The sequence below is a fragment of the Peromyscus maniculatus genome, chromosome 3, assembly GCF_049852395.1.
Source record: "Peromyscus maniculatus bairdii isolate BWxNUB_F1_BW_parent chromosome 3, HU_Pman_BW_mat_3.1, whole genome shotgun sequence".
NCBI classification, from domain to species: domain Eukaryota; kingdom Metazoa; phylum Chordata; class Mammalia; order Rodentia; family Cricetidae; genus Peromyscus; species Peromyscus maniculatus.
Genome location: NC_134854.1, coordinates 149,838,613 through 149,863,131, shown reverse-complemented (window position 1 = coordinate 149,863,131; position 24,519 = coordinate 149,838,613). Strand labels below are relative to the sequence as shown.

General features: G+C 47.0%; 1 protein-coding gene across 5 annotated transcripts in view; it reads right to left on the bottom strand.

Moving 5' to 3' along the window:
• The window catches only part of Cracr2a (calcium release activated channel regulator 2A), a 111,223-nt gene that overhangs the window by 71,625 nt on the left and 15,079 nt on the right, over positions 1-24,519 (bottom strand). The window contains exon 2 of one of the 5 annotated variants that reach the window (XM_076568030.1): positions 24,092-24,298. The exons of 1 other annotated variant lie outside the window; for it this stretch is intronic. The gene's annotated coding sequence lies outside the window, so the exon portion shown is untranslated. Of the gene's footprint in view, positions 1-20,107; positions 20,243-24,033; positions 24,299-24,519 lie in introns of those variants that run through there. 3 more of the 5 variants (XM_076568029.1, XM_076568032.1, XM_006987897.4) reach the window with 3 other exon arrangements.

Below are 24,519 nucleotides of genomic sequence, written 5' to 3'. Positions count from 1 at the left end.
TAGTAATGGATGTGCCATGCCTGGTGTTCCACTCAGACACTCTGAAATGTTTGTTCACCATTGCCGGCCTCCTGGGTGCTCTGGCTTCTCATTGCCTGCACCTGCGCTTCTTATAAAGCAGACTCGGGCTACAGTTATTTAGTTCACAGAGGCAGAGCCAAAAATGTCTGAAAGTTTCCTCAACGCTTCTAAATAGCTTTCCACCCGTGACTGGCCTGTGTGTGGGGGTGAAAGGCCAGTACCCTTGTCTCCGTGAGGGCAATGGCTGAGTTGTGGGTTGTACTCCCAAACACTCGGCAGGACCAGAGGGCGAAACCTTGCCTCAGTTCTTGCTTTGGCTTCTCCCCTCTGCAGCTCCCCTCCCTCTTACTGGGCTCTCCTGGGCATATCCCCTCTTGAAAGCACCCTCCTGTAAATAGCCCTCTCAGGCTGGGCTTCTGCAACCCCATGGCAGGATAGCTCTCCTGCCTCAGCACTCAGGGGCATTTTCCATATTTTCTACAGAACCCATGCTCCTAGATTCTCTTAGCTCCAAATCTTCCCTTCCAAGCCTCCATCCTTCTGTGATCTTCTGTCCGCCTTACACCCTCAGTCCTGGGTCTGAATTCTCAAAGCCTGTTTTCTCTTATATCATGATGCCCCAACTGCTTCTTGAGGAAGTCTTCATGCCTTCCTCGAGCCACTCAGACATCATCAAACCAGGCAGGTGCCATGGAAGATGGAAAAATTTAAGAGTGTGTAGACGAATCTTTTTTTTTTTTTCCTGGAGCTGAGGACCGAACCCAGGGCCTTGCGCTTGCTAGGTAAGCGCTCTACCACTGATCTAAATCCCCAACCCCTTGATGAATCTTAAATGATCTTATTAATTAAAAACTCAGTGCCAGCTATTGGAGTAAATTCTGAAAGATCAGAGAGACAGAACAAGCCACAGCTAACCTCACCTCACCAACTTCTTGGTCGATCCTGTTTCCTCAAACTGGGAGCCTCATCCGAATGGATCTCAACTGAACTGCTGCTAAAAGCCTAAATGCTTAACAGCCTCTAGTTCCTGGTCCTTATGTCTTATATACATTTCTGTTTCCTGCCATCACTTCCTGGGATTAAAGGTGTGTGTCACCATGCTGGCTGTTTCCAGTGTGGCCTTGAACTAGAAGAGATCTGCATGGATCTCTGCCTCCCAAGTGATAGGATTAAAGGTGTGTGTGCCACCATTTTCTGGCCTTTATGTCTGTCTAATGGCTGTTCTGTTTTCTGCCCCCAGATAAGTTTATTACGGTGCACAATATATTGGGGGATACAATATCACCACAAGAGTGCTGTTTCCTTGGTGAGTTTACATTGTAGCAATGGAATGAGACACAAATGAGGGACTATGGTGATATTTTATTTGTATTCAAATGTTATTTGTATGTTAATAAATAAAGTTGCCCGGGGGTCAGAGCTATTAGCAAGCCATAGGAAAACAAGGCAGTGGTGGTATATGCTTGTAATCCCAGCACTTGGTAGACAGAGCTAGGTAAGTCTCTGTGTGTTCAGGGATACAGCCAGTATTGGATATACATGCCTTTAATCTCAATACCAATCAATAGAAAACCTGGAGGTCTATACAGACAGGCCGTGATGAGGCGGTCATGTGGTTGGGTTTACAACCAATGAGAAGGCAGAACAGAAACACTATAAAAAGACAGACACACAGGAAGTGGTTCTGGTTCGGAGAGGTAGGACCACTGCAGGAGGAAGGGTAAGGTTTTAGTTCTTAGCTCTGATCTCTTGGCTTTCTTCTTTGCATTGGTTCTGTGTTTCTTATTTAATAAGACGGTTGGTTACATCTACAAGGGACAGAGGATGTGAGGAGGGCCACATGTGTGTATGATGAAACCTCTTAAGGTGCTACCCCCAAATGAAGCTGTTCCCCAATAGTTCTCCATGAAATTTAACTCTATCTTGGGTCAATTGCCTATTTTTGTTACAGGTATTTGTTTACTGGTGGGATAGGAGATGGCAGGTGTGTGCCATGGTGCCCGTCTGGAAGTCACAGGGCAACTTGCATGGGGCCCAGTTCTCTATCCACCATGTAGGACATAATGATTAACTCCTGTGGTCAGGCAGCACTCATTTACCTAACTTTTGAATCAGAAGGTATTACCAAATGTTTAAGGAAAGCTGGTTGTCATGGAGATCATCCAAATGGGCAAATAATACTGTCAGAGGAGCTTTCATCTAATCTGGTTTCCCCGGTCAGCACCAGGTTCAGAGCAGCGCCTCAAAATCCTGCTTCTGGAAGCTTAAGTAAACGTTTTAGTGGCAGACTGTGGATTCAAACTTATGTCCTCTTTAAAATCTCCATTTCTCTCTCTGTAATATGGGGCTATGAGACTTTGCAGAGTTGTGAAGAATTATGTATATCAACCATTACAATATTTGGTATATAATCAGCATAGCAGAGTAGATAATTGCTACTTTAAAAATTTTTTATTTTATGTGTGTGTGTGTGTGTGTGTGTGTGTGTGTGTGTGTGTGTGTGTGTGTGTATTTGAGTGTGGGTGCCTACAGAGGCCAGAAAAGGGCACCTGAAACCCTGGAGGTAAAGTTACAGAGAGTCATGAGCTGCCAGATGTGGGTACTGGGAACTGAGCCCTGGTCCTCTGCAAGAGCAGGAAGTGCTTTAACCGATGAGCATCTCTCCAGCCTTGCAAGTGATCATTTTTATGCCCAGATGTAAAATCAAAGCAAAGAGCATCCCTACAGTTTGGATGTGATTTCTTCCCTAAAGGTTCACATGCTGAAATACTACGGAAAGGTGGCGGGCTTTTTAGAAGCAGGCCTGGTGGAGTGGTTAATGCTCATCCCTTGGAGTGGGTTGCTGTAATGCAGTGGGTCCACTTCCTCAGAACAGCCACTATGAAAGAGGGAGCTGCACCCTGCGTGGTCTCCAGCTCCCTCTTCAGTTTTGTGACCTCTCTCTCTCCCATGTGTCCCTGCCATGTGATATTATCTGCCCTGAGGCTCTCACCAGAAGCTGATGTTGGTAGAGCCTCCTTGGAATTATGGGGTGAAGCAACCTCTTTCCTTTATAACAATCCAGCTTTGGATTATCATAACAAGGTAATTCTCCATTGAGAAGCGCACGCTCGTGCTCTTGAGTGTGTCTTAATTTCTTCTAAGCACCTCTTTTGCTCTTAACCCACATGCCCAAGCCCATATTAAAATATCTTTAATAGACCCCAACTCTGCCTCATATGAATCATGACAACATTGCCTAGGAGATGTAGCTAACACAAAGACCCACCACTGCTTCCAGGCTAAATTTTAAACACACCAGACCATTAACCTCTTCATGTCAACTCCCATTCTCTGCCCCACACGTCTTCCACTTTACTACCGTTTTCTGAGCTTGCTTGTGCTCTGGTGTCTCTCTCTCTGTCTGTCTCTGTCTCTCTCTGTCTGACTCTCTCTCTGTCTCTCTCTTTCCCCCGGCTCCTGATATTTCCTTCCCCTTTGTCTATGCTAAGTCCTACTAGGGCTTAATGACTTGGTCCCTGACTATAACAAGAATGTCATGGGATGAGTGGCCAATGGATGTAGCTAGAGTTTTCCTGCCTTGCCCACAGTCAGGACAAATCTTTGTCACCCGCCAGTCCCACAGCTGCTCAGACCCAACCAAGTAAACACAGAGACTTATATTGCTTACAAACTGTATGGCCGTGGCAGGCTTCTTGCTAACTGTTCTTATATCTTAAATTAACCCATTTTTATAAATCTATACCTTGCCACGTGGCTGGTGGCTTACCGGCATCTTTACATGCTGCTTCTCCTCACGGTGGCTGCAGTTTCTCTCCTCCTTCTTCCTGTTTCCCCAATTCTCCTCTCTCTTTGTCCCGCCTATACTTCCTGCCTGGTCACTGGCCATCAGTGTTTTATTTATATAGAGTGATATCCACAGCACTTCCCCTTTTCTTCTTTTTTTAAAAAGGAAGGTTTTAATTTTAACATAGTAAAATTACATATAACAAAACAATTATTGAGCAAGAATTACAGTTACAATATTAAAGAAGATGTCCTATCTATCTTATATTTGTGAGTTTAAGGTTTTATATATAACTTATCTTTTATCATAACTGAGGAAATTACAACTATCTAGTTTTCAACCACATCAAAGACCTGAGAAGGAACATAATGGTACCTGAGAAATGGTAGATGGATGCAAGCAACTTTTGGGAATCTTGCAAGAGTAGACCAAGACAGCTGGCAGCCTGGACAGTCACCTAATGTTTCTCAGCATTGTTGGTGCACTCAAATTGGCTACAGGCCTAGAGTATCTGACAGACCATTTTCAGAAGCAGGAATTTTGAGATACCATCTTACCCTCTCTTGGCAGAGTACAGTGGTCACTTTCCTTGTGTCCCGCTTGTTCAGAAAGGACAGCATTGCATTTGTACTGTCAGCCGTCAAGGCAAGGGCAGTTCTTTGCCCAGTAGGCTATTCTGTGCCATGAAGACAAACTTTCAAATGGAAATGTCTTAGAAGCCCAACATTCTCTTGGGATCAATTGGTGCAGCCAGGAGCAATTGTGTCTCACGTCAACAGAATTCTAAGTTATTTAAATGCCATATTCTCTAGGTCTATGAAGTGTTTGAAGATTACCTATCTATCTGAAATATATCTATGTATACATAGAAGACTTAACTAACATGGCTACAAATATGATTATCATAGATGACTAATTATTAATCTATTTTTAATTAACCATTACAATTTTAAATGAGTTAAACATAATACCTCAAACAAGAATAGAAATATATATATATATATATATATATATATATATATACAGTATAACAAAATTAACTTCAAGTTTGTATCAATAAACTAAAATTTATACCAATGTAAAACATTTTAAACATAAACTAAAATCTATACCAATGTAAAACATTTTAAAAAAGTTGTTCTTTAAAAGTAGGTTCATTAATCTACCCTTTTATCTTATCATCTCTATATCCTCTTATATATCTATATCAAATGGACATTAAAAAGTCATTCCTCATTTGTTCCTTGAATCATGGAATCCAAGGTTAGGTACCATCATGGCTGGGTTCTGGTGGTATCCCCCTTCCAGTAGCAGATACTGAGTTCCTACAATGCACCCACACAGCAGAGGGGCCTAGGGAGCTTTCTTGAGCCTCTCTCAAGAGGCCATCAATCTCATCTGTGAGGGTTGCCCTTCTGAGCTCGGTGCCATCTATATTGGGAGTCAGGTACATCTCAGGAATTTTGGAAGACACAGTTGTAATTTGGTCCATAACATTCTGCCCCTGGTCCTTCACATCCCCCCCACCATGAAAATAGTTCATCCTCCCATATGCAAAATAGTTCTCTCCATCCCAGTAGCTTCCAGAGTTTTAGTTCATCCCAGCATCAACACAGCCTGGTACACTCAGTTTTCCCAGTCTGAGATCTCACTAGAGATCAGTTAGTAATGGAATCAGCCCTCTAGATCTCCAGGCTGCACCACAGCAGATTCAACCGACTGGTGAGTGACAGTATTAAATAATGACATCTGTACTGAGCATGTAGAGGCAGTTTTTTGTTATTCCTTAAACAATGCAGTCTAACGACCATTTGCATAGCATTCATCCTCATTATCAGTCTTCTAAGTGTCCTTTGCAGCATTTGGGAGACAGTGTGGAGGTCACACAGAAGTATCACTCATTTTCTGTCATGGGCTTGAACATCCACGGAGTGTAGCATCTGTGGGGTGCTTAGGACCCCTTCTCCATATGACTTTACTAAAATGGCACTGGCGTGCTGAGAGCCTTGGGTGCAGATGAGGCCTGGGGGCTTTTTGTCCCTTGCTCACCTGGAGCTCTCAGCTCTGGTGACTGAAAACTGGCAGCTCCTTACACGGGGAGGAAGCTTTTGCTACTGGTGACTTGAAACCCACCTAAACCCCGGAAGAAGAATCAAAGCACACCCTGTTTGTCATTAGAGATACAGTGGAAGGAGCTGTACAGCAATTAGAGGATAGGAGAGAGAAAATGCATCCCACAGGGAAATGGCCCAGTCCCCCTCTTCCAGGTCGTAGAGAAGAAGTGGGAAGGGGAGGGCACCGCACTGGGAAGCCTCCTTAGCAGCCCTAGCCTGGCCTGGTGGGGTCCACTGCACGCCAGAAGCCCCAGCTCTCAGCAAGCCCTCCTGAAATTACTGCCTCCAATCTGCTGATGCTGCCCACAGCACCAAAGCTCACCTCAAAGGCAGAGATGCAGACTGTGGCCAGATTCATGGCCCTGACTGATTCAGGGATGCAGTGGGGTTTACAAGAAAGCCCATAATGGCAGCCCACAAAAGAGGATTTGTGGTGATATTTTATCTGTGTACCCCAATAAAGTTTATCTGAGGATCAAAGGGAAAAGCCAGTCACTATAGTAAACATAGAGGTCAGGCAATGATAGCACACGCCTTTAATCCTATCACTCAGAAGGCAGAGATCCCTCTGGATCTCTGTGAGTTCAAAGCCACACTGGGAACAGAGCCAGGCGTGGTGGTACACACCTTTAATCCCAGCACTAACCATAAAGGTCTGGAGGTCTGTACAGACAGACAGGAAGTGACAGAGCTGGGCAGGAAGAGGAAGTGATGTAGCTGGGCAGAGAGAGGAAATGAGATGGCAGAACAGAAAGGCATATAGGCATGGGTAGACAGGAAGTAGGTCTGTTTGGCTGAGGATCTCCAAGTGGTGAGAACGTGGCTGACTTCTTTCTGCTTTTCTGATCTCTCGATTTTAACCCCATTTTGGCTCCGGTTTTGTTTTGTTTTGTTTTGTTTTGTTTTAATAAGACCATTTAGTGCTTTGTCTTACAAGGATTCACTGTGATTGGCTATGGTTGACCACCAAGGGTTCATACTTTGGAAACTTGGTCCACAGTGTGCCAATATTGAGGGGGGGGGGGCTTGAAGTGGTGCCTAATGGGAATTGACTGGGAACAAGAACCTTGGACTAGTGTAAGCTCTGACAAAAACAAATTGTTGCAAAAACCAGAACCTGACCCCTCCACTACTTTCTGCTTCCTGTCTTGCTGTGTGATCTTTTGCTTGTTGTTGGGTTTTTTGTTTGTTTGTTTGTTTGGTTTTGTTTTTTGAGACAGGGTTTCTCTGTGTAGTTTTGGTGCCTGTCCTGGAACTCACTCTGTAGACCAGACTGGCCTCGAACTCACAGAGATCCACCTGGCTCTGCCTCCCGAGTGCTGGGATTAAAGGCGTGCTCCACCACCGCCCAGCTGCCGTGTGATCTCTTACTCTCACTGGCAATCCCTCCATGATGCCATCACTAGAATATAATCCAGCTTGGGTAATAGGCTGCATACACATCTTTTTTTCAAAGCATGCCCAGCCATGGGTATTTTGTTATAGTAACAGAAAATAGACTAAAATGGTGCCAGAAAGGGGAATAGGTTTTGGAACAGGGAAGACATAGGCACTCTGTCTACCATTAGTTTGAGTATTCAGACTGAACCAGGAAAGAATGTTGCAGAGTATGTTGGCCATTGTGCTAAGCAGCATGGACTGGGAACATACCTCAAGTGCTGAAGGAGCAATAAAGGATGGAATTAGCTTTCATCCTTTCTGCTGAAGTCAAAGCTCGAGCTGCAGGCAGATCCAGGAGAGCAGATGGATAGTATTGAAGATTCTGGCCTTTCTAGAGTTCATACACTCAGTCCAAGTGAGGTAAATACTCATCAGGTGCTTCCAGTTCTGTATGAGGCCACTGTCCTCATCCATTCACTCTGGGATCACTTACTATGAACAAGCACTCTTCCATGGCCAGGAGTCAGCAGCAGGTGACTTTAGCAAGCACACACCATGGCAAGTGACAGCAATAAATACCCACACTCAATAAGCACATTCAAACAGTGAAAAGTGATGGGGGGAAACATTCCCTCCTCTAAGACACCTACTGGTGCTCACCGAGTCCACAACTCACTGGCCTTGCTATCAGGATTCTGGCAGCAACCACAGTGGGGAGGCTCCCTCTTGCACTGGTTCCTCACCAACAGCCCTCAGCAAAGCCAGGGGACTTGGAGGACAGAAGAAAGGTGCTGCCCTGCACTGTTCCCAGCTGCAGACACCTCAAGTGCTTCTTGGGGAAAGCATGACAAGGGCCACTCATGAGATGTTAGCAGCTGCACTGTTTGGTTCGTTTGTCCCCGAAGGAGGAAAGATTTGTTTTGGCTGGGGGCTCAGAGCTCTCAGTTTGTGCTTAGCCAGATCTGTTGTTTCTGGGCTCTGCAGAGGTTGTATTGATGACAGGGAGGACACGGTGGGCAGAGGGAAAGAGACAGAGGGGCCTGCAGATAAAATACAGCTCCCAATACAGATCCCTAGTGACCTGTTTCCACTGGCTAGGCATCTACTCCTAGTTTTCACATCTTTCTACAATAGTGCCACCAGCTGGGGACCAAGCCTTCAACTACGAGCCTCTGGGGATGGCTCATGACAGGAGTGCTCTGTCTAGCTGGGAATCTTAAAGGGATTGTTCTGATTTTCTTCTATATCAGCAGTTCTCAAGCTGTGGGTTGTGACCCCTTTGGGAGTTGAACAACCCTTTCACAGGGGTCATACATCAGATATCCTGCATATCAGGTGTTTACATTACAATTCATAACAGTAGCTAAATTAAAGTTATGAAGTAACAATGAAAGTCATTTTATGGTTGGGGCAGGTCAACACAACGTGAGGAACCGTTTATTAAAGGGTCACAGCATTAGGAAGATTGAGAAGCACTGTTCTATATTTTCTCCTTTTTTAAATACAATCTATTACTATATTTACAATACGGGGAGAAAAACAACTTTGTAAATAAAAAAAAATTGGCCTCTCTAACTTAAGTGAATAAGAAACACAATTCAAGCGAGTAGGCAGAGGCCAGACTGTAGAGTGATGTTGTTTCTAGGTTTACAAAGCAATTTCACAAAAATATGTCCTTCAAGACTTACAAGACTTTCTCAAGGTTACATGAGAAACAAGTCTTGTGTATGAAAAGGATTCTCGAGTCCCTCTCTTCTAGGCCAATGTGCATTCCATTATTTCACAGGCTGTCTGTAGCTGACCTTGCTTCTATTTGTAGCTGAAGCCTTCTGGAAGCTACTGAGCACCTGCTATGATTTATATATGAAATGCCCCTCACAGACTCAGGTGTTCAAACCCAGACCCCCAGCTGGTGGCAATATTTTGAAATTCTGAAAACTTTAGGAGGAAGTCACGTCCTTGGTAAAATCTTGACCTTGGCTGCCTCCTTCTCCTTCCTCCCGCCCTCCTCTCACTTGGCTTGCTGGCCACCACGAGATCCCTACCACCACCTGCTCCTGTCACCATGATGTGCTCTGGAGAGTATGAGGCCAAGCAACCATGGACTGAATCCTCTGAAAGAGTGAGCCCAAGTCAGTCCTTCCTCCCCTGAACTATGTCAGGGATGCTGGGCAGAGCGATGTAGAAGCAGCCAATAGGATTCTGCAGAGCCTAGCCCCTCCTCTGCACCTCTGTCAATCACACTTACACTTACTGAATGCATCTTTCAAACCCCCAAACCTGCCAACTCCCAGTCATTGTAGTGACTTGGAGTCCCCACAAGGCAGTGTGCAAGCAGCCAGCATCAGAGGAGGCCGAATTGGGACAGTAGCCCTTCGCTCAGGATCCAGACAGACCTTGTCCCCGATTACAACCGAGAGAAGTCAGACAGATACTCAAAAGTGGAGACTGAGATTGCCAGAGACCAGCCTGCTTCTCAAAAGATGCATGTTCTAGATGAAGAGATGGCGGGCCCAGCAAAATGAAAAGTTAATGAAAAACGGGGCGTGCATCTCCAAGGATGAAATGGCCCCCTTTCCCCTCTTTGGAACAAGGTGGGTTACCACCAAGCTGATGAGAGATGTCCCAAGTCTGTACATGATTAGCTCCTAGAGAGGTCATAGAAGGCTAGGAATTGGGGGAGGGGTGGGTACAACCAGCAACGACCACAGAGCCAGCGGCAAAAACACAAGGAAGGAGCATCAGTGGCTGAACCGATGACACAGCCGTTCTACTGTTGGCAGGGTGCCAAGGCTGGGGGGGGGGTGACAGCCGTGACTGAAATGTCAGGACCATCTTTGGAGGAGGAGGTTAGGCTCAAAGCCCACCTCAGAAAGGGATGGATTTAGGTGTTCCGTCCTGTTTGCATTTTTGTCTTGTGTGGCTGTGCCTGTGGCTATTGCTGAGGCTGCGGCTGCCCGTGGATATGTAAGAAGGTCAGAGGCTGACATCAGGTATCTTCCTTAATTGCTCCTCACACTTTTTGTTTTTTCAAGACAAATGTTCTCACTGAACCCGGAGCTCACAGATTTTGCTGACTGGCCAGCAAACCCAGGCATCCTCCTGTCTCTGCGCCCATAGCACTGGGATCACAAGTGTGCACTACTGTGTGTGGCTTTCTCTGTGAGTGCTGGGGATGGGAGCCCAGAACCCCACGCTCGCATGGCAAGCATGTTACCCCCGGAGTGGTCTCACCAGTCCCAGATGTGGATGTTCCTTGAAGTGATCCTGTTTAGAAACAGTGGCTGGGGGGTTGCCTCAGGAGTGAGCCCTTTCTTTTCCAGATGTTGGTGGGTAGACTTCTGACCTCTTACCTGCCCCGGGCTTGCCTTCAGGTTGCTAAGTACCTCCCTACTGTGCTCTGAAATGCCAGCAATGCTCAAGGCTGAACATGTGTCTGGAGTCAGCACCAGGCAGGATGGCCAGTGCTGAAGACACCTGGGTAGCTGGGTCACTGCGCATTGAGCTTTTCCTGCAGTACCCCCGCCCCCACCAGCACCCCCTAGGACTTTCCCGGTGCTCTGGTCTAGCGGGGACACATAATTTGGCTCACAACTTGTCCGCAGTTGCCATTGGATTTTCCAGGGCGTGTCTCTGTAACCCAGCCTATGGTGAATTCCCTGTATACATCACTGGCTGAATTATGTCAACACTGATAACCGGGAAACTTCCATATGGCATTTTAGGGTCCAGGAAGATGTCCGCCATCTACACCCATCATTTATGGGTTACTGTCTTATCTGCCACACACAAACGTTCTCATGTGACATCCAAAGATTGCACTACCTCATTGCAATAAAAACATGCCTGCAGTTACAGCTCCTGGCTGGCAGCTGGTAGAGGGCTGGGCCTGGGGATACAGATGTCTCACCTGGACCCTTTCATGTGACACCTTTATCTTAAACCCTTCCAGCTTAGCAGAGTGTCCTTCAAATGGGTGACGAGAGCCTTAGGAGGCTTGAGAGCCTGTGCTCAGCCTCCATGTGACCCTCGGTGGGCACTGTTATGTCTTCTTTGTTCAAAGAACACGGGGCTTTGGACTTAAACAGCCTTGGGTTTAAGTACTAGGGAGGCACTCAGCATGTGTGTGGCCTACAGCGGTTATCTTTAGATTACTCCAGTCTCTGCACCTGTATGAAAACACCACCTCCATGGGAAAGTCATGGTGAAGGTAAGGAAACGCATCCCATATGGAGTCCTTAGCAAGCGGCCTGGTACACACCTGGTGTCCACCAGGTGCTAACTGCATTCTTACTGTTTTCAATTTTTTGAGATTTTATTTTATATGTGCGGATGTTTTGCCTGCATGCAGATCCATGCACCATGTGCATGCAGTGCCTAGGGAGGTGAGAAAAGGCCACCAAATCCCCTGAACTGTGGTGACTGGCAGTTGCTAGCTGCCATGTGGGTGCGAATCCTGTCCTGACCTTGGGCAAGTCACTTGGCCTCCATCGCCTCCTGCCCTCCCCGATGACCAGGGACTCATCAGACTCTACCATTCACTTCTCAATGGTGGGTGTGGGCTGGAAAGAGTGTCCTTCCCCTCCTTCCTCCCCCCTCTCCCTCCTCCCCCTCTTTTCTCTTCATGCTCCAAGAACAAGAGGTTTCTTAGCATCAACCCACATTAGTGATGTGTTTGCTTACAGGTACTCTTTACTTTGAATTGACTTTCCACGCTCCTTATCAGAAGTCAAAACCTCACAAATTTTTCCTGAATCTCACAATGAATTTTCCTAAGAAATACTGAATTCTAGAAATGGCCTCCACAAGGTCACACTCCTTTTCGAGAAACAACAACAACAACAACAACAAAACACATATGAATTACAGACATCCTGCCACGCTCAATTAAAAAACTCAGCAAACGGACTCATCACCCTGCATCTGTTTCCCACATCTTGCCAGCCTTACCCAGGAATTTTCTACATTCTGTTCAAAAGCAGACGACCCAGCACATCCCCTCCGGCCTCTCCATCTCCACTTAAAGGATCCTGGTGCTGGGGCATCTCCTGCTGTTTGTCCGTGTGCACTCTGCTTCCCTGTCCCCTGAGGCCCGAAGTGTGAGTTCCTGTGACCCTGCACTAGCTCCTCACACTGAGCTTTTAGGAAAACAGCCATTATTTCTCTTTCCAAGGCTGGCCCTGGAGCCTCTTGAATGATATTCTAAATTTAGGAGTTGGTGAGCGTCAAAACCTCACTGTTTTCATCTGGGCAGAACTCAGAAGCACTTTATATTACAGGGGATTAAAGTGGCTGAAAATCAGCTGTGTCACCCTAACACGAGACCAGACCCACGACAGGGGCTGGGGCTGCACTTAGGAGGATCTGAAGGAGGATGTAGGACCCACTTCACCCTGCGCCAGGACCCAGTCAGCTGCTTGAACTGGGTCAGGATTCGGTCCCTCTCCTTGGCCATTTTGCAGAAGGGTTGGCTGGCCAGGACTTCTGGTGCTCAGATTCAGAGAGTGTCCTCCCAGCAGGAACTAAGTAGGTTCCAAAGCCAAGCAAGTTCACCTGGAGGCTTCCCACTGGCCGTTACAAAGGGACTCCACGTTCAAGATGTTTTAAGTAATGGTCTGAAGCCACTGGCACCTGGCCCTTTTCTAGTCTCAATAATTTACAGTCCAATTAAAATAAATGATAAACTGAAACTAGACAGAAGAAGGAAGAAGGGAGGGAGGGAGAGGAAAGAGAGAGACAGAGAGAGAGAGATTGAAAAAAGAACAGAAGAAAATCAATGTGAATGGTGGTTATCTGTTTATTAGGCTTATGGGGGTACTTCCTTTTTTACTGTTTTATATGTACATTTATTTTTATAATGTTTTTCGAAAGAAATTAGGACAGATAATAAACAACAAATGATGAGGGTAATGGGTTCAACTGGGAGTAGGGGTGGTCCTGCTGGGCATCTAGAAGATGAGGAAGGCAAGTCCAGGTCAGAGGAGCAGTGAGAAGGGGAGGCAGGCGGACGGGAGAAGCATGGGATGTGATCAGGAAAACAGAAGTGAGTATTAGCATCAGCCCAGGATAGAGTGAAGGGTAGGGGTGGGTCCAGGGAGACAGGCTCAGGCCTGGGCCCAGTGGGCCAGCAGTTTATTCTCATGGTCTCTGTGTTTCTTGTTAACATGTTACAGCTTCCACGGTTACACTTGGTTTTTACATTTGAGGCTCATTCAGTTTTAGAACCACAGTTCCCAGGACGGTGAGTACCATATACAGACTTCAACAAGCTCCTGGAGTCTTTGAATTCTAACAGGGCTATTTCTTTACTTGTAGATTTCAGAATGGGAGTTCATACGGGAACATGTGGCAGGCATTGAGCTAGACACTTTAGCTGCCTGGACGGGTCCTAACCAGACCCTGTGGGATACTGTGCACGTTCATTCTCATTCCATGATCTGAACTGTTAGGTACCACGCCCGGGGTCACACGGACAGTCATTAGAGAGTCCACAACATTCTGGAGCCAGTACGGAAGCTGGAGCTAACGAGTGGGAAACATAGACCAGACCAGAGCAGGACCACAATCCAGATCTAGAAACTAAACTCTTACTTCTTAAATGTGGGCTGCAGCCCTGCATAGGGTTAGAAAACTGGGTGTAGGGATCATGAGAAATTTGGTAACAGTAGAAAGGTTTCTGAACACACAATGACCAGCAATTAATTCAAAATGAAACACGCAATGAATCCAAGTGTGTGTGGCAGTGCTGTCCATACTTCAGAGCAGCCTTGGTTCTGACCATAGACGGGCAGACTTTGTGCTGCACACGACATCATTCCAGGCAGCCCTGAAGAATGCAGTCGGAAACACTAGCTCAGATGTGAGACCACGGCATGTCACGAATGCCATGCTTTTACTGCACATGCAACATTGTCGCTTCTTACAGAGACATAATGGATTAATTGTGGGAAACCAAGACTTTTCCTATCGCATTCCTTAGTATGTTAAAATTTTATAGCTTTAAAGTGTATCGTATTAGATGCTTGGTCTTAAAAATTGGTGTTTGGGGCTAGTGAGATGGCTCAGAAGGTCAAGGTCAAGCCTGACTACCCAAGGTCGGTACTCTGGACTCACAGTAAAAGAAAGGACTTCTGAAACTTTTCCTCTTATCTCCATATACGTGCTGTGATATGTGCACACACACACACACACACACACACACACACACACACACACACACACAACTAGGAAGTAATAAATTTTTAATTGGTGTTTGAATTACTGACTTGAGTTTCATTTAAAAATTATCAAATGAATTTTGGCCTGGAATTAGGACAGACTTTCCAATGATTTCTGAAATCATCCTAAACATACTTCTGCCATTTTGTACTTTGTATTTATAGAGGCAGCATTCTTAGTATTAATGACTGTAAAATCAAAATATTGATTAAAGGTGCAGTATAAAATATTCAGTCAATATTTAATTTTTATGTAAAAATAAACACACACAGCTGCCTTACTAGTATGCAAAATCTCTCTCCTCTTTAATAAATAGGAAGATTATGTATATCAAATAATTGCTTTAAAATGAATTGTATTATGGTTTACTATTAGTGAATACTTGATTTGCATTCTTATTTTATATATCTATAAACCCAGATCACATAAAAATTTCTCAGGTGTAAAGGCTCATGAGGATAAACATTTAAGAAGCCCTAATGTAGACTAGCACAGACACTCAGGGACTGGAAATAAGGAAAGGGGCTGGGAAGCCTAGTGTCCTGCTGTGGCTGAGAGCTGACTTGTTTCTTAGCAACTGCATCATGCATGCTTACTGTCTCTGGTGACAACACAGGGGCACATGGTACCCACGGGGATTAACCCTTTACTTAGAATAGCTCCTGCCTATATGAAATAGGACTATGGGTCCTGTAGGCAGGCTATGACCAGCATCCACCTATTCTCCTATCCACTATATTCCTCATTAAAAGCCCCTTGGTCCCAAGACATCCATGAAGATGCTGATACAGCTGGCCCTCACTACACATGTCAATCCATCCCCAGCTCTGATGAAAGCAGGGTTGGATAGGGTGGGGTGGCACAGAAGTGGCTTCTGTTTTGTACCACTCACAGACCAGACCAGGCCACCTTTGCTAATTTTCTACCCTGCTCTGAGCCTCGGATTTCACCTGTGAATGGCTTGGGCTGGACAAGAGGATCTTTGCAATCCTCCAGGCTAGGCCTTTGGTTGTATGTTCTTGTGCAAGGAGGACCACACACCCTCCTCAGGATTTCTGTTCCTGCTAATTAAGTGATCCCTGGTGCAGCCAGAGAGAATCTGTCTTATTGCTAGACTCTCAGCCCTCTGAGGCCAGGATTTGTCTGCTCCCAGTAGGGTTTCCTGAGCCTAAAAGAGCTATCGGTGTCTGGTGTCTTCCATGCCCTTTCCTGGGGAGTCATTTTTTTCTCCATGGCTCGGGGCATCCATTAGTATGCTTTTATCCACCCTTCCCGCCACTCTGGGGAAGCATCTGCTTTTGCAAGCAGAAGGAGGCATAGCTATTGCTCAGTTGTACCTCTGCCCTAGAAGCACAGGGCAAGTGCCCCAGGGAGGGCTAGCAACAGCAACAATGATCCTTGTGTTGGTTTTGGCTCTATCCCCATTCCTAATCTCAGCACCACGTCACAGGCTCAAGGGACAGGCCCTTCTCCTTCCTTATCCAGCATAATGGGCTAGAATGGTGATAGGGCTTCCAGAAGCAAGATATTGTCCAGAATGAGCTCTACCTCACCCCTCTCCCATCCAGAGGATCCCAAAACTGGTCCTCAAGACCCACAGCTGCATTCTAGTCCTTGTCTAGCATATCTCTTCACATTAAGACAGGAGATACCCAACTACAAACAAACCATCACGTGACCCAGCTATCCCACTCCTGGGAATATACCTGAAGGACTTTATGCCAGGGCACCACAGAGACACATGCACATCTATGCTTACTGCAGAATTAGTCACAATAGCGAAGATGTGGAACCAGTCTAAATGCTGGTCAACAACAGATAAAGTGACAGATAATGTGATATGTCTGCATGGTGGAGTTTATTCTGCCATAAAGAACAGAGTTGTCATTTGCAGGAAAATGAGTGGACGTAGAGATCATCGTGCTGAGTTAGATAGGACAAAGACTGCCTGTGTTCCCTCACATGCAGAATCCAAATAAAACGGGCAAGTAGGCAGGGATGGTACCAGGGGAGGAAAGAGCCCAAGGGGAATGGGAGCATGATGGGGAAATGGGTACAGGAAAGAAAGACAAATAGTGCATGTTATTTCTCATAGACAAGAACCAAGATTTACGTGTGCGCACGCGCGTGCACACACACGCGCACACGCACACGCACGTACGCACGTGCACGTAATCAGCATGAAAACAGGAGAGAGTCATTAGGGGAAGCAAAGTGGGGAAGCAATGGCGATCTACCTGGCCATGTCAGATGACCTCACCCATCTGTGGAAGGAAGAGCTCTCCTTCTGTGAAAATATTATTCTTACAAAATGAAACCAAGGTATTCCTATACCCTTTGTTCATTTCCACGACAATGGGCCATCAAATGTCAATAGAGCTCATGACTAGGAACTAAGAATAATGCCTCTGTTGCTCTCTTCCCCTACCCCTGTTCCTTAACCAGGCCTTGCCTTGCCCCCTGGTCAAGACATTGCTGTCCCTGGATGTTTCTTGCCAGGTACATTTTGAAGACAGTGTCTTCTTCCAGTGACATCTCTGCTCCCACACTACTGGCCCTTTCTGAGCTCACTGTTCCAAATCAGGCCTGGGAGTATACATAGACACATATCCGCTAATGTAGTTTGTGAGTGCCTATAGAGAATTGGAAACCTCTCAGCTCCTCTCCTGCTGAGCCAGCCTTGGAGTTAGGGAGGACTCTGCTTCTCGGGCATCATTAATGAAAGTTTCATCATGTAAGACAGCAGGAAGCAGGGCATGGAGCTGTACTCCTGCATCCTGGAGATGCCTCCACACGAGATAACTGGCTGATCATTAACCAGGTACATTCCCACGTTAACTGTTCTCAGTCCAAGCTGGTAGCCTGAAGATGGGATGTCATAATCCCTTTGGAGACGTTTGCAGGAAGGGATACAGGATTTACTTCAAAAGCAGACCCTCCCAATGATGCTGCAAGTATCAACACCTTCAGAGGGTGGGACACAATGATCTGCCCACATTCATGAAACCACCAGCGTGGGACAGTGGGACATGCCAGTGTGAGCTGACTACAAATGCTGTTTAATGATCTGACTGAGCAACAGGAAGTCAAGGGCTCAGACATGCAATCTCAGGCAATCAGCTACTGTTCCATAAACATAGCACAGGATGTTCCCAACCTTAGAGATTCTTTAATGCTATGGTATCCCAAGTGCTCCATCTCCATGGCAAATATTTAGAAATACCCATATTTTACCTCCTGGAATAAAATTTCTAGATAAACTAGTCGCTATCTGCATCATTTAGCCTTAACTGAAGTCTTAACGGGGGGGGGGGGGGGGAGGGAAACCCCCACAACTTTTTAAAGTCTTTTAAAAGTTGTATTGTTTATTTTTATGTGTATAGGTGTTTTACCTGCATGTATGTCTGTGTACCACATGCCCATAGAGGCCGAAGAGGGTATCAGATGCTCTAAGACTGGAGTTAGAGGTGGTTGTAAATCACCATGTGGGTACTAGGGAATTGAACCCAGGTACTCTGAAAGAACAGCCAGTGCACTTAACTGCTGAGTCATCTCTCCAGCCGCCAAATTCACAATTTTAATGGCATGTAAGTCAATGTGAAGATGGTCATTATAACTGCCTTGAGACCTGTGACAGAGCAGTCAATGCATACACAGCCTGACAATGAACATATTTAGACTGAGTGGAAGACCAATGGAATCCACCTCCCATAAAAATACAGGTAAGTAACAGGTCCACGTAGGAGGCAACAAAATTTGTTTTTTCAGTCTAAGGGATGACAAGTCCCTTTCTAGCCTGTGTGTGAGGATATGAAGAAGGAAATGGCTTTAATAGAAGCACAGATGACCAAAACCAAGCACAAAGGTAAAAGCAGAGAAAGCAAAGGCATGTGTTATTCCCGCACATGGGCTAGGCCTCACAAGTACAGTACTGGAACGATGTCTATGCTGTGACGTGGCACAGGTCACATCCCCAATCTGCAAGTTTTATCCACATGATTGAGACATAATTCGTTCTCTAACAGTAAAAACAACCAGTGTAGAGAGAGAGGTGGAGTTGGGAGGTGTTTGGCAGGGTCCTAGAATTTTGTTTGTTTGTTTTGTTTTGAGACAGTACCTTATGAATCTCAGGCTGGCCTCAAAGTTGCCATGTAGCCAAGGATAACCTTCAACTCCTGAGCCTCCCTCCTCTGCCTTCCAAGTGCTGAGGTTACAAGCATGCAGCCCCACGTGGGATTTCATGCATTGCTGGGCATGGAACCCAGGGCCTTATGTACCAGGCAATTCTCCCAACCAAGCTCCTCCCCCTGCTCCTTGAGGTGAATATCAAAGAACAGGGACCTCTCACTGGGACCTGGGGCTCACTGATTAGCCTAGGCTGGCTGGCCAGAGAGCCCCCCTTTCCCAGGACTTGCCAGTTTTTGCCTCCCCAGCATTAGGATTAGGAGACCATTGCCATCACACCCAGCTTTTGATGTGAAAACCAGGGGTGGAGCTCAAGCTCACAAGCAAGCACTTAACCCACTGAGCTTTCTCCCCATTTGTCTCTTTTGTCCTCATCTTGGGGGACATGTGGACAAGCTGTGGCACTGCCAGAGCCCAGATTCTGACCCTAACAACTTCGGAAGCACCTCCATTCTGCTGATATAAACCAGTGGGTGGCTTCCTGCTTTCACAAGGACTGCGCGCCACCCTGGGGCCTTTCAGTTTAACGGGTGTTTGGAAATGCTCTAATCTAGACAGATGCAGGAGAGGGGAAAGGATCCCAGCACGCCAAGACTTTGTCCTTATGCCATTTATACTTTTCTTCCCCAACAAAAGGTTTCCTGGGCTTCTGACATGATTTCTCTGACAACTTATGACTCTGTCCTCTAGGGAGCGGCACCGACCTCATTAGGACTACAGCTAATTTCTGAGGAGCAAAGCTAGAAAGGTTGGGCGAGCCATACATTTTGATCCTCTTCCCATCACTAGTTCCCAAGAACAGGAAGGGTACTGGACACATCTCTGGGTCACCACATGATGATCAGCCCAGTGACACGCACTAGAAATGCCCATTGTCTGACCCCCACCGGACATCTGTTGTCCTTTCCAACCTGTAACAAGTACTTTCTAATTTCTCCTTCATCCGAAGCACAAGGAAGAGACCTCAGCAACCACCCAGAGGCTGTTCCAGCACCTTCATTTTCTACAATGCCCCCGCCAGCACCAGCTGCAGCTGCAGACCCGAGCATTGTCTGAGAAACGGCAGACTCCCTCCCACCCACTCTGCCTGCAGGCTGCTGTGGTTTGTTACCGCCATACTCGGGGAAAGAATACACGTAAAGCAAAACCCAGTTATTCAAAGATAACCACAGATGCTAGATGCTGCTGCATGCAAACTGGGGGGCCTTGGGGGGGTGCAGGGTGGGGTTGGAGGGTTGAGGGGGCGGTAGCACCAGTACAAAGCCATGAAAGCAACAAGCAGCCCAGGCCTGTGAGTCTGAAGAGCTCTGATCTCTGGGGATGTTGCAGAATACTGTGACCCATCAGCCACCCTTTCCTGGTCCTGACTCTCCTCTCCTCTGCCCAGTCTGGGCTTCATTACCTTCATTGGGAAGAGGTGAGTGTCCAACAAGGAGGCCACCTGGCTAACAGGCTGGAGGAAAGAATCGATCACAAGTGTGAAAAACTGAAACCAGGCTCAGCCCATCTGGCCGTTGTCATGGCCAGTCATCGGAACTGTGGGCAGGATGGCTCAACACCTTAGCTCACAGCCTCCACTTCGGGGCCCCCACTTCCTTCCTGCATCAGGCATTGTTAAAAAAAAAATGATGAAGATTCAAGACAGTCAGGAACTGCCCACCTCCTGACTCCAGGGTGAGGCCTTTTCTTTGTTTCTTTCATGAGCCAGCTGACACACCTGTGTCATGCCAATGCCACATTTACCTGGCAACATTGATGCTTTCTGCTGCCCTGTCCTAAAAGAGCTGTGGGTATCAGGGTGTAACTCTTTCATCTTATCTCTCAAACCCAGCTGGGGCCTGGCATGCAGAAGTTGCTCAATATCCATGTTTGGGGTCCAAAGGAGCTTTGGATAGCGGTGAAACTTCTTCTCTGGGGCTGCGTCCTTACATAATATCACCCCTCATGAGATTCTGGTTGCCCACCATGGGCTAGTGAGTTTGAATGCTTTGTCCCCAGCTAGTGATGCTGCTTTGGAAGGTTCTGGAATCTTTTAGATGTGGGGCTTTGCTGACAGACGGAGGGTGGTAGAGCTAGGGGTTATGATTTATAAAGGGGTTCTGGGCCAAAGCTCTCTGCTTCCTGGTGCACTGGGACAGATGGGAACAAGCCATGCCACAGGCACCCACCTCCAACATAAAAGCCATCCCCCCAACCACCCTTCCCCAGGGAGCCAAATAAACCCTCTTGTGTATCTTGCTACTCCTCATCAGGTGTTTGATTGCAGCCAAGAGAAAAGTAATTCACAGGTAGTTCTACCCATGTTTACTGCTGGTTACTAAGCCACTACCCAGACAATGCTAGAACAACCAGACAACCCAGTTCCTTCTCTTCTGCCTTTGAGACAAGGGCAAGGACCTCACAACACAAACCAAGCTCAAGGTTTAAGACAAAGAGAGAAATGGCCCAGCTAGTCAAATAAGGTAGAGTCCATTTACAGAGACGCTAGCTTTCCTGAGCTTCCTGAGCTGAACACATCGGGCTCCTTGGCTCTCACCTTCCACTATGGATGACGTAAGCATTAAGATTAATTTTCCTTCTTAATCTCACTGCAATGCCGACAGGCCATCACTCAGGTTCAACCATGAGATACTGGAAAAGGTGATAGGGAAGATGTCAGTTGGAAGAGGCTAGTATTAGAGACAGCTGGTGTTTGAGTGGTATTAGAAGCCAAATTCTGGGTCCTCTGGCTACTTCAAAGGTAACTCAGAAATTTCAAACATTATACAAGTTCAGACCCAATACAAAAAGGCAGTGAACTCAGGACACCATTACCTGAAGCACTAAATGACTTAAACTACCCTGTCAGCTATCCAGTGGGGTACTGCACCATGGGGAAGCTCCCAGCTGGGGGTGCGGCTCAATTGGGAGAGCACTTGCTGGGTTGCACAAGGCCCTGGGTTTGATGGCCAGCAAACTGGACTGTGGAGAGACACGTCTGCAATCCCAGGATGCAATGTCATTCTTGGCTACAGAGTGAGTGGGCTCAAAGTCAACCTGGGCTGTGTGAGCCATTGTCTCAACAAATCAAAGACATTGAGGAAGCCCCGTGGAAGAGAGCAGGATGAGTTAAGTGGGAAACGGCGAGGTTTAGAAGTGTGGACTGTCTGCTATGACTACACAATGAGGCAATGGATAGAGGAGTGATACCTGCCTGCAAGCCAGCACTGGGCAGGCTGAGGCAGGAGAATGATGAGTTTGACACCAGCATGGAGGCAAAGGCACTGCTACCAAGCCTGATGAGTTGAGTTTGATCCCCAAGACCTCTATAGTCAAAGGAGTAAATTGGGCTCCATTTATCCACTGTGATACACACACACACACACACACACACACACACACACACACACACACACACACACACACACACACAAATACAGTTTTAAAAACAAATCTGGAAGGAAGGATGCATTTGAAACTACTAAAAGCCCACTAGAGACAGATCAGGATGTGTAAATGAAGCAGGGACAATATCCCACTAAACACCTTCTGTAGTAACTTTTTTCAACCACTGTACCTGTAAATAAACAGTCCACATAAAAAGAGCTCACAGCCAGGCTTCAGATGGCCTGGTGGCCTCAGGCTCATGCCCTTTGCCCTGAGGGCTTTCCAAATGGCGGGGAGCAAAGTTGGCAGCAGAGGGCTGAGCTTCAGGTTTGGGGAGCAGCAGGTTGCTCAACCTAGCAAGGCACTGACTGAGCCCGGTAGCTCTCCTCTGCCGCCAGGGTAAAGCACCCGTCCATAGCCTCCTAGGGGAGATATCGCCTTCAGCTCTGCCATGACTCAGCTCCTCAAGACAGTGGGGACTTCTGAGGTGTCCAGCGCGGGGCAGATGGCGTGTCCGAGCATCCCTCAACATTTAAGGCTGCCTTGTTCTTTACTGCCATGGTCCCTGTCCTGCTTATCCTTCCAGACATGGGGCATGACAGGAAGGTACAGTTTCTCCTCTCAAGCAGAGTATTGTGGGGTGCTCCTCTGAACCCCAGCTGGAGCAGAGGCCAAGTGTTCCTTCTGGTCCTTACTTCTCCCGGACACTTCCAGGAAGCACAAGGGGACACGGTTGACATTCCCCTCTGCCCCTCCTTATGTCCTTCTTGTCGCACTGAACAGATTAATGTTACTGGGATGCATTTTGACCTCAAAAAAGGAAGGTTCTAGTGGTTGCCCCAGCATCTCGGAATATAATGTCATTCAGAAAGTAGGTTGTGGGGTGCAATTAGTAAAGATGAGGCCACGCTGGAGTAGAAGGGGGCCCAAAGCAAATGTGACTATATTCTTATGAGCTGTCCCAGAAAAGATGCACAAGGATTCTAGAATGTCGCGGGGGACAGAGACAAATCGGAGCAATGTGGCTGCAAGCTAAGGGATCCCTTAACTTGGTGGGAGAGGCAGGGAGGAGCCTCCATCCATCAAAAAGCTAACCAGAGCCTGGAAGGCTCCTTGATTCCCCACTTTCAGCCACCAGCTCTGGGGGACTGGATGTTTGTGTTATAAATCACTCAGTTTGTGTTTTGTTACTACAGCGCCAGGAAAGCCTACCTCAAAGTGACCGCAGGTCTGATACTATCACATCTTAGTGTGTTCTCAACAGAGATCGATGACTGTACCGTGAAGGGAAATCCTAGAATCTTGACTGGTCACACCATGTTTTATACAAGTGCCTCAAAAACCATAATTGAATATTGCGACTGTGGAGACTAGAAGAGAAATAACATAGTTCATGACTGCTCTGAAGGAATTGACATTCTGATGGAAGATTCTAGAGAGACATCAAATACAGCAACATCATGAGGGGGCAAATGAGTCCTGTCTCATATATTCCTGCCCTGCCAGTGAATGCCCCAGCAGCCACTCCCAGTTGCCTGCCATTAAGCTGTCCCCTCCCGGGTTCCACCTCCTGTTGCCTCCTGTTTTAGCTGCTCCCAAAACCTCTGTCTGCAGAGGAACGTTTGCCAGGTCTTCTGGACATACTTTAAGATGTCGGGCTGTCTGCCAATTTCTGCATCCTGGGAACACCCTGCCTATGGCCATTATCTGCTGTCCTTGGTCCAAGTCTCCCCATTTAGCTTCCTACCCACTCCTCCTGGTGGAGGAGGCAGGGCTTGGAGGGGATGATGACCCATTTGTAGCTCAAGGGGACTCTCTCAAGAAGACTGGAGAAGACAATCACATGGAGAGAGAGAGAGAGAGAGAGAGAGAGAGAGAGAGAGAGAGAGAGAGAGAGAGAGAGAGAGAGGAGATCTCCTTATCGTCATTCAGAACACTTATTTGGCCCAGCTTCTAGCATACCTGACATGTCCAGGAAACCCCACATTTCCCAGGAGCATCCTCATACCCAGGTACACACTTGCTTAGACACTTTTGGAGCTCCTTCTGAATCCCAGGGCCCTCCAGAGAAGTTGTCCTGGGGAAGATGTGGCAGAGTCAAGTATCCACCAGAGGTCCAGGCAGGGCTCGTGGAGGAAGAGCCACATGTCACCACTGTCCCGCCCTTGATAAGCAGCTGGTGGCTTAGTGCCAGCCTCCTGAAGGGCAGCTGGGGTCAGTGCATGGCCTGTGGGTAGAATGGGAGAAAGAAATCCTTGCTTTGACTTTGAGAGATTCACTGTTGACTGTCAGGGCAGAACAGACCTTGGAGTAGCTGAACCTTCACACTGGAGCAGGCTTTGAGTTGGACAGCTCTGTTTCCTAAAAAAATTTCAGCCATCCCTTCCTCTTTTCTCACACACTCCAGACTCACCACTCACGGTGGCAACCTCATCACCTGCCCCAGAG